The following is a 17120-nucleotide window of genomic DNA, read 5'->3' as shown; positions in this document are numbered from 1 at the left end:
ACACACAAATCATAACGCTACTTGGTTGTGGTGCAGCAGGATTTCCTTGGTTCTGTTGCAAGTCAAGCCTTTCAAATACTCTTTTTATCTTTTATACAGTGGTGACAAAAGGCAGGTGCTAGTTTCAGACTTAAAGCTGTTGTGTGACTGGCATTAAATATATAATTCCTGCTGTGTCTGCATCATCTATTAATGAAAGTCTCCTGGTGGAGAAGTCTCCAGGGAGGGTAAAGAGCTGTGAACCAGTGACTGCAGAGCATGCCTTGGAGATACGAAGTTAGAAGGAGAAGCTGAAAATGTGATACGTCTTTTTCAGTTTGACCTCAGCCTCTAATAGTGTTTGGCAAGTCAGCCTGGCAGATAAATTGGTTCATATTAGAAAATGGGGTTGATTTATTATGAAATTGATTGCAGCCCTGTCCTGCTCTGAAGGCATTAGTGATAACAGCATCAGGAACCTCAGCTCTTAACTAATGGGCTTCCCTCTGGCTCTTCACTGCTTCCAGGCCTTTACCCACAGCCAACAGCATCCAAACCACACACCTCTGCTGGTCTCTCCTCATGGGTGCAAAATCCTTCCCAGACATGGATATTTAGGAACACAAGTTGGTCTTTCTGAATGGGCTGGGTTCTTGGAAGCCTTCAACCATCTCCTGCTCTATTACCTGTGGTTAGTGGGGGCTGAGATGCCCTGGAGGTATCTGTCATTTCCTAGAACATAGAGACCTGCAGGAGCCTGGCCAATGTGACCCTCACAACCAGCACCTTGGAATATCAATGCATTGCATGTGCTTTTCCTACAACTGTTCTCAAAATGGAAAGGGTTACTGGAAATAGGGAAAAGTACTCACCAAAAATCTTTCTTTTCCTTCTCTTATGTCATAATGAAAAGTCATTTAACTGTAAAGAAAGACCATCAACAAATGTAGAAAGGAAGTTTCCCTGCTTTTTGCAAACAAGTCTGTGCTTAATGATGATGGCCACAATCTGCAGTGCAATTAACTCAAATCCCTTTACATTGTGAGGAATAGCTTTCCATCTGGGGATGATTAAAATGCACTTGAACAAACCAAACATAGTGGCCACTTAGACCCTGTAGACTGTTTGAGGTCTGTCTAGTTTGGTATACTCTAACCTACTACTTACAGTATGGATACAGATGCAGTAAATCCAAAAAGGAGTGTACCTGCTGTTGAAAGTCAGTCTTTTATGTTCATGCCTTACTCTTTGGACATTTACCCTGGGCTGTACTCTACAGGTTAATTTGCTATAGTGTTAGTTAAGACTTAACAGTGATGGTCAGAAATCATTGGTAGCTGACACTGAACCACTTAGTGTACATTTAACACTTCATTTAAAGAATATTTTGCAATCTTTTTGAAGGAAAAAGGGTTACAGTGATTGAAATGTCCCTGTAGAGATTTTCCCAATGAAAAAATTTCAATTTGAAAGAAACCTGTGGTTTGAAAGGAAAGCTCATTGCAAGAGAACCTGTAATTGGACAAAGGGGGAAATAAACTTTTCAAAAGAACTGCAAACAAATTGATATTGGGGATGAAGGAAGGTTATGTTTTTGTAAATGTTTTCCAACAACTGCCTGTCAGTCACACACTGGCTGTCTTTTTGCATAAATTACTTCTCAGTCAGTGACTGCACTTGTTATACCACCTCCGTGATGGCCCATGATCCTGACAGTGACACCAGATTGTCTATGTTTTTGCCATCAACCTCAAGAGCATTTTGATGTATGAAAAAGCAATACAGTGTAACTGCCTTGCAGTAAGAAACAACTGCACAACATAGACTCTTTCAGGGAACAGTTGTTTCTGCAGTAAGCACTCAGTATGTCCTCAAACCAGCTTTGGAGGTAATGACTTTCTCCTTCCTATTCTAGCAAAAGGTAGGTCACATCTGGCAGCAGCTGCTAAAAAGCCAAGAGCTCATTGTGTGTCTTATTGACGCAAAATATCCATGTGCCCAGGAGAGCTATCTACTACACCACCCCAAATCCTCTCAAGCCAATATCTTACCTGTCCTCCTAAGGTCTAGATCTAGGGTTCACTAAGGCTGCCAAGTCCTGGGTGTGTTCACCAAGACATATTCCGCTCCAATATGGATGTGCTTGAGCTGATGGCCTTGTAATATCCATACCTTGCTCATTTAGCAAGCAGTCTTGGGCAGGACTTACCACAGATGGGCAAAGTGTATCTTTCCCCTAATACCACCTCCAGTGGCACGAGTAGCAGGTAATATACAGATAAGAGAGTGACATCTGTGAGCCCCACATAATTTCCAGGTTAATTTTTCTAGGGTGTCACACTGGCCTGAGAAACAGTTATGAATATTGTGAATAATTATCTAACATGTCCCCTTTTTGGACATGTGATTTTATCATTAACACCTGCTATTAGCAAAACTCTGAGATGTTATTTTGATTTAAAAGGTTATAAATTCTGGATGCAGTGTCAGAGAGTAAACTTTACAACGCAGCTGAGCTGTGGACTAATTAAAAGGCTACCCAGGAACTCTTGTCACCCAATACATCTCAGATTTGTGACAGCCGTCAGGAAAAGCCATGAATTATGCCACATGCACCATGTGCATTCTAGCAATCTGTGTGTACATATGCTTTGTGTGTGTGTGTGCTACAGCCCATGGTCATGATGGTTTCTTCATAGCTGTGTTCATAGATAGAATAGAATAGAATAGATAGGATAGAATAGAATAGAATAGAATAGAATAGAATAGAATAGAATAGAATAGAATAGAATATTGTGTTGCCCTTCTCTGGACACATTCCAGCAACTCAACATCTTTTCTAGATGAGTGATTCTCATGCCAGAGAACTTATAGCAGTGCAATTAATTATTTCAGCCATTTTGCTTTTTTGCTACCACAGGGTGACTGTTGATGTTTGACTCCAGATGTCCTAGAAGTCAGAGCTGAACACTGCATTTCAGAAGAAGAGGGTTCACCTTCTCAACATTACTCCAGTGCACAGAGGTGAGATTTATATATCACTGATCTGTGGCTCACGTCCTGATCTGTGCCTTGTGGACCTTGCTGATTCCACACAATATAAAGTGAAAACGGGGGAAATGTTAATGTTTCACTTGACACCATGCACTGAATGGTCCCATATCCTTTTGGCTTGAGAGTCAATGTTTTGTGGTCAGAAAGAGTGACCTCATCAGTGCTTCATCTGACACAGAAAATTAGGAGACCTCTAAGATGACTTGTGCTTCCCAGTGTGGTTTGAAATGGCTTTCTGCTTGTCAGTATCTCTTCTGCTTGTCAGTATCTCTTCTGCTAACGACAAGCTTCTCTCAGCCATTAATCATACAAATATGTAAAGAGCAAAAAGGTAACATCTGTTTGAGAAACAAAAACCTGGGGTGACCAGGAGGAAGTGGGCCATTATATCAACTAACTTTAGTTAATGAAACCTAAAGGTGAGATCTCTAAACTTTCATGGACCAGTTTTTCATTTTTCTGAATCACTCTCATTCTGGCTGTTGACATCAGTGGATTTGGCACTAAAACAACAGGGAAGCAGAGGGACAGTTTCCATCCTACACATGCAGAATTAGAGATTCAAACCAAGATAGATGAGCTGGATTTAGATGAGAGGAAATGTCTGGTTGAGAGCATTCATGTAAAAAGTATTATGCAGTATTAGACTTGTGTGTGCTCCCAGTGTAATAAAGGAGAATTGTATAAGCTCTGGCAGGAACACATCACTGGGACTTTGCTTTGATGAAAAAAAAACCCTGGAAACATACACTTAGCTTTCCAACCAGTTGTAATTATTTGGCTGTATTGATCTGGGCATTAAGGCTATCTGATGGGTAGGGTGTGAGCCAGGATCAGGTTCAGTCCCTGAATTAAAGCTGGAGAGTATCAGCTCTAATTTGCACACATACAGTTTGCAAATGGTCCTCCTGCAATTGCACAGCTCCCTGGGATTGACACAGATAGGCAGCATATGGAGCCTGTGCAGCAGGAACAGAGTCACCCGGCACTTGGCACTGCTGCTTGCTATTATGCAAATATCTGGGTTATGCAAGAAGGAAACAGGGGCAGAGTAAACTGGTGTGTGTGTCTGTGTGTCTGTGTCTGGTCTCCTCTGCAGACACATGTAAAATACTTGTGGGAATTAACAAAATTTACAGACTTGTGGAAAGGAGGTTGGGCTCCTCAGCTCTGATTAGTCCTACAAGTGTGCAATACCTTGAAGGCAAGAGATGGTGATTACTGCAGATCACACACGAGACTCTGCACAGCAGGGGCTTCTATGCAGCCTGCACAGTAAAATATGCTGTTCCATGTTCTCCAATACCACAACCAGAGCCAAAGTACAAGAACCCGCAGTTTCAGTGAACAGGGCTCTAATTAACATACCATTATTCTCTCTGGAGACAAGCCCATCCCTTCTGCTGCTGAGCTGTTAGGTATCGAGGAGACAGGAAGAGAAGCAGATGATTTTCCTCTTGGTTATGTTGTGTTTCCTGTAATACACAGCAGTACTGCATGGACAAAATACAGGCAGGACCCAACCCATCCTCTTCAGGCGGATCAGACCTTTCCCCCAGGCACTCACTGCTAGTGTTGGACGGCCCCTCAGCTGAAGGAGTTCTGTAAGGTTTCCAGTGAAGGCCTGGTGGTGTGATGTTTCTAGGAAGCCCCCGCCATAAGCAAACAGCGTTGCTGCAACTTGGTCCCCACCAGCCCCAGTGCTTGCTCTCCTCTCTCAGCCTTGGAGCCACCAACCCCTGGCTGATTGCCACCTTCCTTTTCCTCCCTCTGGCTGGCTGAAAAAAAAAAAAAAAAAAAAAAAAAAGGGAAAGAAAAAGAGGAGTGGTACCTGAGAAACAAAATGTCTTGCTATGCCTTGACTGTGCTCTGTTTACCAGCTACTGGATGGAAAGATGTTCCACCAAGGTACGTGACTCATACCTACCTGTTCTGCAGGGAAGATGTGGAAGTCAGTTAGCTATGATCTGAGGAAAGGTCTTCAGAAAAGGCTTTCACTTCACTAGGGGAAGCTGTGCAGCTGCCTGTCCATTCACAAGCATTTGTTGTGGGCTTATTTGGGTGTATCTGGGTATTTGAGAGCTGCTAAAACCTAAGTGCCAATAGCTAATCACAGTTAGTTTAATTCTCTGCAGAACATAACATGAAATCATATGGCTCAACAGCATAACTTACTTACTCTGGGTTAACAGCATGGTCAGTTCTGCAAAAAATAGAATCCTAGCAAAGGACAGACTCTCTGTTTCTTAATGTAAGCTCAGGGGATCCTGTACTCAGAGATGCATTAAATTAAGGAAAAAACCCTCACATAACTCTTGTCACCTCTGATATTGTGAGAAAATGCTTTCAAAAGTGAGTTATTTTCACTGGGTCCTTGAAATTCAGTGCCACTTATTTGGGGGTTTGAAATGTCTCTGTAAAGGCTTAGAGATGGAAATCTCAATCCTTAGACCCTAGAGGATGTGCAGAGTGGGTGTTACATCGTATTCATTCAGAAAGCAGCCACATCCCCCTGTCCACCAAAATCAGAGGGCTCCATTGTCTTGTGTGTGCACTCAGTACACTAAGCAAGAGCTGTGAACAGCTCTTGCAATAGAAAGATTTGCAACATCCTTCCACGGTGAATTCTTTATGGTGCAAATCTTTTCTATCATAATCTACATTTCATACCTGTTTGCCCAAATCTTCAAAGTCAGAGGACCAAATCCTTCCTTTAGCAATACCTCTCTGAAAGCTACTGACTCATAGAAATAACCAGAGTGTGGGATTTATCTTAACTTCATGGCCTGACGCTGATGTAACCTTTCACAGCTCTTTTTTTTTCGGTGTTTCCTATTGTCATGGCAACTCTGATCAAAAACATTTCCATGAATAGCCTTGTCAATTGCAATACAAGCTCCTGGCTGAATACAGCCTGCAGTTCTGCTCCAGCGTGATTTCACAAGCTCCTCTTGCTTGACCTTTTATCTCCTATCTTTCCCTAGATCCCTTATTTCTCAAACTAGAAATATATCTTTTGTTTTGCCAGAAAGCTCTAAAGACCTTTATAAGTGAAAACTAACAGCCAGATCTTGCTGCTGACTTCAAGGAGAGAGTTGCCTTAGGAGAGATTAGAAGCTATAATAAGCATCTCTCCTTCATAACAGAGCATGGACTGCGATAAATCCCTACAAACACCACAAGCACCAGCCTCAGCAGAACCTTGAACTCCCTAAAACCACCCTATCACACAGAGGAATGTGCCAAGCTGTGGGGAGGAGGGAGCTTGGTAAAGAGGATCTCACTTGTGCAAACGTATTCAGTGACCAGATTCACCCCCAGTGCCATGGCAGCTACAAGAGATACCACAGGTGGCACCAAAAGTCTAATACCACCTTGCTTGCTCAGTTATGGAACAGCAGGGTGGAGGATCCCTATTGGTCAAGGCTGCTAGATCTGGCTTTTTGTATCTGGTTTTATCTGAGGTGTTTCAACAGCCACATGGGAAATTGCACCACTACAGAAACTAATGAGTTTTGCCTTTGGCCTTCTACATGGCCAAGATCCCACCAACTGTCTCTATGGTATCAAGCCCACCAGAATCTGTAGAAATAATACATTACATATAATAATACATATTTTGCATATACACCTCACCTGACGTTGGAATTATTAACCCCAGATAAGGGGGAAAACCAAAATCAAAACAAAACAAAGCAAAACAAAAAGGTAGGGAGAGGTGAAATCTCATGGCCTAAAGTCAGCCCATCACTAACCCTGTGAATAGTAGACAGGTGTCTGGAGTTTCCCCTCCCATGTGAAAGCCACTGCTACAATTTATTATTTTAAGCACTTGTGAAAAAAATAATATAAAAAATAAGGGTAGGTAGGAAGGAAGGAGGAATAGAAATTACAGGCATAAAAATCCTTCTTTATATATACATATATATTATATATATGCTCTCTCTCTCTCTATATATATATATGGTTTTGTCTTGTCTTGTATCTTCAACCTTGCTTTAAATAAAAGCTCACAGACTTGTCGGTTTCCATCAGGCAAAATTATTATTCGGCTTCAGAAAGAACATCTTGCCAAGTGTTGCAGTTCAAAAATAAGGAAAACAGCTCTGCCAAAATGCAGCAAATGTGATTACACAAAGCCAAGAAGACCATAATTAGATCATTACCATGGAAACAACCTAATTACATGTGTAATGCAGCAAGGTCTGAGCTGCATATCCGAATGTGTTTTGCTATTGTCTAGCAGGGCCACAGCACTGCCGTTTGCCTTGTGTTATTAAGCCACCTTGATCATTTTGGATCAGGTTTTCTTGGAATAAGTCCCCCTCCCCATTATGGAAAGAATTAAACTGTGCATGAAATTACTTGAGCACGACTGCCTGAGGCTCAGCACTCTGTGCAGGCAAACAGGATCCTGCCTGCACGACCAACAGAGCTAGACAGCCACAGCTTGATAGAAGCTCTCTTGTACTAAGGTCTGGAGCCCCCCAGGTAACAGCCTTGCAGCTCCTTAGCTGTGCCCAGGAGATGACATCTGATCATAAGTGCAACCCTGGAAAAGAAAGCTGAGCTTGCCAGAGACTTACTGAAGGTTGCCACCTTCCTCTGCCTTGTATTTATTTTTTCTATTGCTGCAGTAATTCACCACCAGGACAATGCCCAATGGGGATGGCATGTAACATCCATGGGGTCCTTGTGTACTGATGCACATCTTGGTTTCTAGCATAGCTGCACTATGTTGTGGAAGTGGGGGTTAAGTAGAGCTAGGTTATGATACTGTCTCACAGGTGGAAACCAAGTCATTCCTGAAGGACATTGTCATAGTCCTTATTTTCAGGCAGAGAAAATGATCCAAGGTGAAAGGATGTGTTTATCAGCTTGGAGGACCAAGGCAGAATTGTGAATAAACTACATCTAATCCAAAATAATTTCAGAGAGAAAAAGACAGAATTGTACATACATGGTTGCATGCCTTGCAGCATAAAATTAGATGCACAGGGAGAGACAGAGGGGTTACTGGTGAACCTCTGCTATTATCTCCATAGGCCTACAGCCCACTGCTGCTGAATCATGTGGTTGTAGTAAATATGACCCACAGGGTATATACACAAAATGATGGTAAACACTGTCACCCCCCTGGATTTCTGTGCCTGTTCTGTGGTCAAATTGGGTATACCTCACTCAGCAGGAAGGGAAGAGGATGGCTCATTAGCTAAGGGGTACAGTAATAAGGCAAAAGCCAACGGAACTGTCTGGCAAATGTACTACTTCTGCTAATTAATGAGGAGAGGTGGTTGTTGGGCCAGCTGCAGATGTTGCTGCAAATTATGCCATTGCTATCCCTGCCAGCGAGCTCTCACTGAAGCTAGCACATCTCCAGGTGTTCTTGCCACAACAATAGTCCCTGCTGTTCATTTTGTCTCCTTCCAGGGAAAATAAAATGCTTCCTTTTGGAGGGGAGAAATACTGATACCAAAGAGTTTTTCAAGCCCAGACTGCACTCCTTTAATCTCCTCTCCTCTTGTACTGGTCCCATTTTCCTTCTCTGATTTGTCCTCAGACTTTCTTCATTTTCCATTCAAATGGCTTTCCAAACCACAGAATAAGGCTAGAAAGAAGTGCCTCGAGTAGAGCCAGTTTCCCTGGTCTCCACACCATGGCTTTCCCAACTATGAACACTGAGAGGATATCTTGAGGAAGCTGCCAAAATCCCTTCCAATCCTAGCTCTCTCCATCTCTCCTGATGGGGCCACTGGTCCTGCCAGCACTGGTGGTGGTGGTGCAGGCCTGGCCAGTGCAGGACTGCTTGCTCCTCTCTGGCTCTGCCCAGGCTGTTTTCCTCTCACGTGTCTATTGCAGAAACTCATGTAAGTTCAGTGGGTAAACCCTGATGCTCAACTTTAGCGCAAAGTCAGCAGAATGAAAGAAAAAAGCAGAAAGAGCCCAGCCCCCGCCACGTTCTCTGGTTTTGCTCTGTATGCAAAACCTGTCTGTACAGTTCTGCTGAGTGCCGATGCCCTACTTTTATCCCTCACATAGCTCAACTAAAAATACACTGAGGTTTCAAGCAAGGTCCCTGCTGTGAACTGTCTGAGCAAGCCAGCGTTGCTGCGGCTCCAAGCCCGGCGCAGCACAGCCTGACTGTGCCTGCACTGTGCCGTGCTCCCGGCGCAATTTATACCGAGCCCCTGGCACTAAATGGGATGAGAAAAAGCCAGCAATCTTGAAAAATCAATACCTCTTCTTCCCATCAGCTCAGACAAAATGTCCTGACATGGTGTTGCGAGAACAAAATTGAGAAAAGATATGAGATAACTTAAGGACTGCTCACTATTATTACTACTATTAGTGTTATTTATAACGCCGTGGTGCTGAGGAAGCCCTGCTGGTGTAGAGGGTGGCTTTAAGCAGTAACATCTGGGGCTCTGAAACAGTTATGGAAATAAAACCATGGCTGAAGCACTTAGTGCTAGACACTGTGCATACTTGCTTTATATCCTTAACAGAAAAGAGACTGCCATGCTATTTTGGTCTGATTTGTGTGGTCCTGAGAAAGTATGATAAATAAAGGTTAGTGGAACTTGGTTTTAAAAGCCAGGGAGTCTAATAGAGATTATTTGTGTTGAAGATAGGGTCTATAAATTCTTCTGCTTTGGAAAAAGTGACTACATTTTACCAGCTGTCTTCTCAAAGTAACTCTAAATATTGTTTTTTTTACAAGAGCATGGGTTTTTTAGAGGGCTTCAGCTTGAAGTTCACTTTGGCTGTCTTCTGATTAATTTTCCATTGCATAAGAAGGAAAATGGCAATTACTTGATGACACATCTGGGTTATTTGCAAATAAGGATGTGCCTGTATGAGTCTAATTTATTTGAGGAATGGCCATTACTGCTATGACAAGTCAGCTGTTTTCACACACAGGGAATTAACCCCTGCAGATTCTTTGCATAGGGTCCATTCCCTGGTCAGGACCATAATTCACAATATCTGAGAGGTGACCCTAATTATTCCAGCCATGGGAACATTAACCTGATAATCCTATGAAAGTGGTAAATGTGGCACTTGGTTTCTGCTGGGGGGGCACAAGTCTAGGTGCAGATGTGCTGCAGGGCCCCAGTTCTGCCTGCAGCTTGCATGGAGCCTCTGTCCACAGTGGGCTGGTGGCCAGAATGACCTCTCCCACCTACCACAAGCTAACTAGCCCAAGAAAGCATGTCTTCTCCCTCTTCCTTCACCCTTCTCTTTCCTCCAGCAGTTGTTTTCAAGGGATAAAATGACATCTTTTCTCAAAGTCTTCCAACAATTCCTTGTTTAAGATTGGGAATCAGGCTCTGAAGAAAAGCCTGAGGGATGGTGCACTTCCCAGGGCACCCCCCACTACTGCAGAAAACACAATGCAATTCCCTGGAATACTAAATTATGAGTAAAACACTTGTAAAAGCCATAAAGGTGCACTCATTTAATTTAGACTTCAGGAAGCTATTGCATTTTTTCCTATTAAATATTAATTCCCTTTAAAAGAGTACTTTTGAGCTGTTTTGAGAACACAACTGGTACTCTAATGTCATCTAATTAATTAAAACTTTCATACACATATGTATTAACAGTCTGCTATTATTGCTGAGGACATTTCTCTGATATTTAAATATATTGAACCAAACATGATTTGCATACAAATGGCAATGATCTGTACAGCTTCCTAGAAAGGCACTGCTGGTAGATGAAGTCTGACTTTGCCTGCCTGACCTTGATGTCCCAACAGGATGCCGAGGCAGCTCAGCTAGGACTGCACTCCATAAGTTGAAAAATAGCAAGGAAACAGCAGAGTTTCTCCCTAAACACAGTAAAGACAGGGTACTTTGTGAGTTCACTCATGACAAACGCTACCTTATCAGTCGCTGACATTCTCATTAACAACACCATGTCCCTTATCTGCTGAGCTGTCCTTTCTCACAACAACCCCATGCAAAGCTACAGGCTGGGGTCAGAGTGGCTGGAGAGCAGCCAGGCAGAAAGGGACCTGGGGGTGCTGGTTGATAGTAGGCTGAACATGAGCCAGCAGTGTGCCCAGGTGGCCAAGAAGGCCAATGGCATCCTGACCTGTATCAGGAACAGTGTAGCCAGCAGGAGCAGGGAGGTCATTGTGCCCTGTATTCAGCACTGGTTAGGCCACACCTTGAGTACTGTGTCCAGTTCTGAGTCCCTCAGTTTAGGAAAGATGTTGACTTGCTGGAAGGTGTCCAGAGAAGGGCAGCAAAGCTGGGGAGGGGGTTGAAACACAGGCCTGTGAGGACAGGCTGAGGGAGCTAGGGTAGCTTAGCCTGGAGAAGAGGAGACTCAGGGGAGACCTTATTGCTGTCTACAACTACCTGAAGGGAGGTTGTAGCCAGGTGGGGGTTGGTCTCTTCTCCCAGGCAACCAGAACCAGAACAAGAGGACACAGTCTCAAGCTGCTCCAGGGGAGACTTAGGCTGGATGTTAGGAAGAAGTTCTTCATAGAAAGAGTGATTGGCCATTAGAATGTGCTACCCAGGGAGGTGGTGGAGTCACCATCACTGGAGGTGTTCAGAAAGAGACTGGATGGGGTGCTTGGTGCTGTGGTTTAATTGATTAGATGGTGTTGGGTGATATGTTGGACTCGATGATCTCAAAGGTCTCTTCCAACCTGGTTAATTCTATTCTATTCTATTCTATTCTATTCTATTCTATTCTATTCTATTCTATTCTATTCTATTCTATTCTATTCATTATTCTTTTGATGTATTTTTGTAATTGGAGATGCTAGCAGGACCCTTGTGATATCCAGAGTGGAAGATGCGGAGGCAAAGATGGTGGGAGGTGAAGACAGAAGCCACTGCTTTGTCTCTTGACTCCCACATGGCTGAGGTGGGAACCTTGGGAATACTCTCTATGGTGGGTTTTTAGACATAGCCTAAAACTACCACACTCTGCTACATCCTCATCTTCCAATGGCCTCAAAGGTAAGCTAGACAGCTGGAAAGAAAAAGGGTGCAGGAAGGAGAAGGTGGGATGTGAGGGTTTAACCACAAGAGATATATCAGTGGGATATGCTCTCCTTTAAGAATTACCTCAGTTATTTCCATTTCCAGGATGACTTCCCAGCACTTATGCATTACTCTTCTACTTCTCTAATACAGTTCACATTGATTTTTCCCCTTACTCTCTGCTGACTGTACAGTCTGAAACATCAAAGACCTTAAAGTCAAGGTCAACTTTTTATTCCCCGAGTAAACAAGCTGGAGAGAAGGGGAGAGAGAGAGCAAGCACTTATGCTGAAAGATACACTCAGAAAGCTATGAAACAAATATATTCCTTCTGAAAAAAATAAAACCTCAAAGGAATTAGGCATACAAAAGATTAATCCTTTCAGTCTGCAAATTCTTCATTAAATAAAACCTTTATTCCTGAGAAATGACTGTGAAGAGGAGGCCACTGTGCACGTGACCAAAACAAAGCCATTCTGCAGTGTTTAAAGTCAAACATGAAGTTAAATGCTGTGTAGTCAAGGTCCAAGAAGCATTTAAAACTATTTTCACTTTGCTAGCCAAACAGCTTATATTTTGCCCATGCACTGAGCACTTTTATTTCTCATCATCAGAGCTAAGCATTGATCCCATTACATGGAATTCCTGGTGGTATTTTTGACCAGTTAAGGCCTCCATATATTATGTTTGCCCATTTTTAATTAGGAGCAAAGTTATGCAGCAAATGACTGGCTGCTCATCTGCGATTCATGGGCTCTCTTGAGCCTGCAAATTTGGCTGGGAACTTGGTAAGAAATTCTTTTGGCTACAGATTTTGGATGTTTCTCACTTGTGTTGAGCTGAAATACAAGTTCAAGTATTCTGGGGCTTCTGCTTTGGGTTTATTCCAGACAGAGAAATGGGTCAGTATGAAAATAATTATACAGCAAGGTGGAAGATAGAGAAGCTGCCATGCTGGATCAGACCTTGAGACCCATCCAAACCCAATGCTGGTGTCAACAGCAGTCACTTTACATGACTCAAACAAGGGCAGCTGCTGCACAAGTACATGTAGACTCAACCCTGGGGAACCTCAGCCCTATCTTTCAAAGACAGAGATTCCTTCAAAGCCCAAAGTCTCACACTTTATGCTCATGATAATAATTGCAACCTGGTATTCTAGATCTTCTCAAGCAGTTAGGAAACAGAGGGCCTCAGCTGGAGCTAGTAGTGTGGTCTAGGGACAAAACAAATTATCTTATGCAATTTGGTTCACCTATTTTCAATGCTAATATAATTAAATGAGACAAAATCTGCAGGGAGAGGTAATACCTTTTATTAGAACAAACTGATAGTTTAGGAGGAAAAAAAGCAGCTCTGTTTTCAGGCACACAACCCCCTTTTCAGGTTTATAAGCCAAAAAGCCTTGTCAGTATATCAGCTGGTCCAACAAATGATATTACTTCTTTGTATAAATACTGCTTCAGTGATACCCTTAGCTGATAACAGTTACAATAACACCACTAATATAATTAAAAGCAGTTGAGGATGGTTGAATGCTGTTCCATGGCAGAGCTGGACATGAGGTTTCCCAAGAATAACAGGGTGGAGCTATGCTGCAGACACAAAAATATTTGTACTTTCCCCCTTATCTTTATAATACCAATCTTATTTACAGCAGTATAAAGGGGGTGGATACTGGTGCAACCCCCTTTGGATTTAGCATATATTTTCAAGGGAGCCTTACCACCTTGTAAAATGTATTTCTAATGCAGAGGATAAAAGTAGGTCATCCATTTTCTCCAACATCCTGCTATCTCAGTAACATTAACCAAAAGGAACAGTGTGTGCACATTTTATCTGGCATCACCGTTGCTGTATTCCATCAAATTATGACCCTTTAGTCCCACCACTGGAGTGATTCCCAGAAAAAAAAAAAGCAATAATGTAAATGATGCACAGATAAGAAAGAAAGAAAAAAAAAAAAAAAACCTAAAGAAAAAAGAAAAGAAAACCTCCTGAGGTGGAAAATGTATTGACAATGAGCCAGCTTAGCTTTCCCTGGTGGTGTTTATTTTCATACTGTTTTTAAAGCAAATGTTCCCAAGAAACCTCACATGCAGATACAAATAGAAACAATTTGTACATTGCAGGTAGTCTTGATAGTAGCAAAGCATGACTTAAAAGAAGGGAATCAAGACAGGCAAGCTAAGAAGGAGGGAATGGTTGAATCGAGTAATTTGGGGACATTTAGATAGCAGAATTTGTTCTCTGGGTAAGAGCAAAACGTGTGTTCAAAGAATGAGAGTAAAAGAGCTTTTACACGGGATTAGGTGGACTGTGGAAAAAAAAATCTTCCAGTGAGGGAAACTGGAGACAATAAGATGTGTAAGGAATGGGCTAGAGATTCAGGAAGGCTGGGAAAAGAAGCAGGGAGAGAGGTGAGGGGTTTGGAGCACAAGCCCTATGAGGAGAGGCTGAGGGAGCTGGGGATGCTTAGCCTGGAGAAGAGGAGGCTCAGGGCAGACCTTATTGCTTTCTACAACTACCTGAAGGGAGGTTGTAGCCAGGTGGGGGTTGGCCTCTTCTCCCAGGCAACCAGCACCAGAACAAGAGGACCCATTCTCAAGCTGCACCAGGGGAGGTTTAGGCTGGATGTTAGGAAGAAATTCTCCACAGACAGGCTGATTGCCCATTGGAATGTGCTGCCCAGGGAGGTGGTGGAGTTGCCAACACTGGGGGTGTTTAGTAGGAGACTTGATGGGGTGCTTGGAGCCATGGTTTAGTTGACTGCATAGTGTTGGATGATGGGTTGGACACAATGATCTTGAAGGTCTCTTCCAACCTGGTCTGGTCTGGTCTGGTCTGGTCTATTCTATTCTATTCTATTCTATTCTATTCTATTCTATTCTATTCTATTCTATTCTAGCTGAGGGCTCATCTGGGTGATACTGGGTCACATCCAGCACCAATACAGGCTGCCACCAGACTCTGCTTTCAGCTGTCCCCAGGGACCATTAGGGTGCCACAGCTTAAAAATACAACTGCTGCAGGGGTCCCATCCAACACTTCACTTACCTCCTTTTTATTTTCCTCAATAGCATTTCCAAGCCTTCATTTTTCAGTCCCCCAACAAAACTGCAGACTCGATCTGTCTGGGAGAGAGTGTGCTACTGACGTGCTCAGAAATGCTCCAAACTGCCCTAAATAAGCACTGCCAATGTTTATTTCTAAACATCAGAGAACCAGGGAAATAGAGTAGCACTTTGACTGTTTTGATTTGGAAACATTTGTGCAGATTCAACACTTGTCTGCAGCACCCTTCTGGGATGAAACCGCATAGGTATAGCAAGTGCCAAAAGTGCAGACAGAGAATTTGGAGGGGAAATTCCAAAACCCTGTGTAATTTTGAAGAAAAGCCATTTAAAAGAAGCCTGATAGGGCAGAAAACTTGTAATTTCAGATAGGTCACTCCCTTCATAGACATAACTCTCCTGTGAAACTCATGTGGTTGCTCTTAATAAAAATCCAGTAGAGTCACATTTAAAACTCTTCAACAGTATTTTTGACCTATGTGTTTCGACTAGCACCTGCTAAACACCACAGAAGTTCTTTTAAATGATTGTTTGTAGACATACAGATTCATTTTTAATGATATTTACATCCATGTATGTAATACATGTGGAAGGGAGAAATGTAGATTCGGGTTACTGGTGATCTCTTCTTACTATCACAACATCAAATATGAAAGCAGATTTTGCTAGGAGGCCAAGGACTGAAATTCTTGATATAAATCCTAAAAGTTCAGCAATAGCTATCATAACTGTTAATGTGATGATGGTTGTGTTATTAATTATTATTGCTCATTGCTACTGTTGCTCATAATTATTAATGCAGCCACAATAAACATGTCAGCAGTGGCATACCCAGGGTAGGATGACAGGTGTTTTTCTGCCTGTTCTTAAAGACCTCACCCTGTTAAAAGCAGATTTCCCAGGGTTTCCACCTCTGCATAGCTCTGCAAGGTGATTGGCCCATGCCATGGACTATACCCTGCTCCCACTCACTCTGGCTCAGCTCCACCAGGCTTACCCCACAGCAGCACATGCAGACAGGGTTTGGTATCGTACAGATTAGCACCAGGGGAAATATTGGGAAAGTTAAGGATTTGCTGCCTCTGTATTAAAATCTGTGTATTATCCACAAGTGGATGATCCTGAGACTGATGTGGGTAGGAGCAAGTGAGAAAAATCCCACAAATTGAATCAAAACCTTCTACTCTTCATTAGCATCCCTGCCTGGGAGCAGGTGCTCATAAAAGAACAGCAAATGCCTTTAGAGGATTTTATTACCACATGTTTACAAAGATAGCATTGAAGGGTCACTCCAACATTGTTTGCAAATTTCTGGAAATGTTGTGTATATCTCCAGTGCATGACACTCTCCGAACCCATCCTGACTCAGCCACGAGCAGCAGCAACACTGCCATGTTCATATCTTCTGCATCTATTTCCCCATGCCTTGCTGGAGCCTGGATAAAACTCATTCCTTACTGTTGTCATCACAGTGGAAAAACCCGAACTCACCATTTTCCCCTGAAACATAATCCAGTAGGCTAGTATTTTATAAAACCCCAAACCCCCTATGCCTGGTCTATTTTTGTTTCACATGAAAAAGGTTGGAATTCAATAATGCAGACACGGCCTCATGGGAATGAAATCTCTGCCTGTATTTGGCCACACCAATTTAATTTTTGTTAACCCTAAACTGGAAGCAAAATGCAATATATTTAACAGGAGAGACTGGCAGAGCTGGCTGCACTAGAGACTATAGTATGATTGCCCTGGGATGAGAATAATGGAACTGGAAATTATTTCTGAATTGTGATGTCCTGGAGAAAGAGTCTTTTAAAAGTGTCTGTATGTGCCCTGAGTAACCATGGCTGGCCACCGAGCTCTGTGATGCAGAGGTGTCGCTGCTTCATCCCAGTTGCCAGAAGTCCATTCTTGCCTGAGATTGTTATAGGAAACAGAAGGGTAGGAGGATAAGGGAATGACCTAACCCAGAAGCAACTGGTTCCAGCAATGCACTGGGAATGAACCA

General features: G+C 42.8%; 1 long non-coding RNA gene across 3 annotated transcripts in view; it reads left to right on the top strand.

The window, feature by feature from the left end:
- The first annotated feature begins 2912 nt into the window (after nucleotides 1-2912).
- Nucleotides 2913-17120, top strand: part of LOC137444409 (uncharacterized) — a 107653-nt gene continuing 93445 nt past the window's right edge. For all 3 annotated transcript variants that reach the window (XR_010988157.1, XR_010988155.1, XR_010988156.1), the window contains exon 1: nucleotides 2913-3003. This is a non-coding gene — a long non-coding RNA (uncharacterized lncRNA). The remainder of the gene's footprint in view (nucleotides 3004-17120) is intronic.

The sequence above is a fragment of the Melanerpes formicivorus genome, unplaced genomic scaffold, assembly GCF_026170545.1.
Source record: "Melanerpes formicivorus ecotype bairdi unplaced genomic scaffold, bMelFor1.0.p_v2 SCAF_12, whole genome shotgun sequence".
Taxonomy (NCBI): domain Eukaryota; kingdom Metazoa; phylum Chordata; class Aves; order Piciformes; family Picidae; genus Melanerpes; species Melanerpes formicivorus.
The sequence above is the reverse complement of the archived record's forward strand: the minus strand, read 5'-3'. Positions and strand labels throughout refer to the sequence as shown.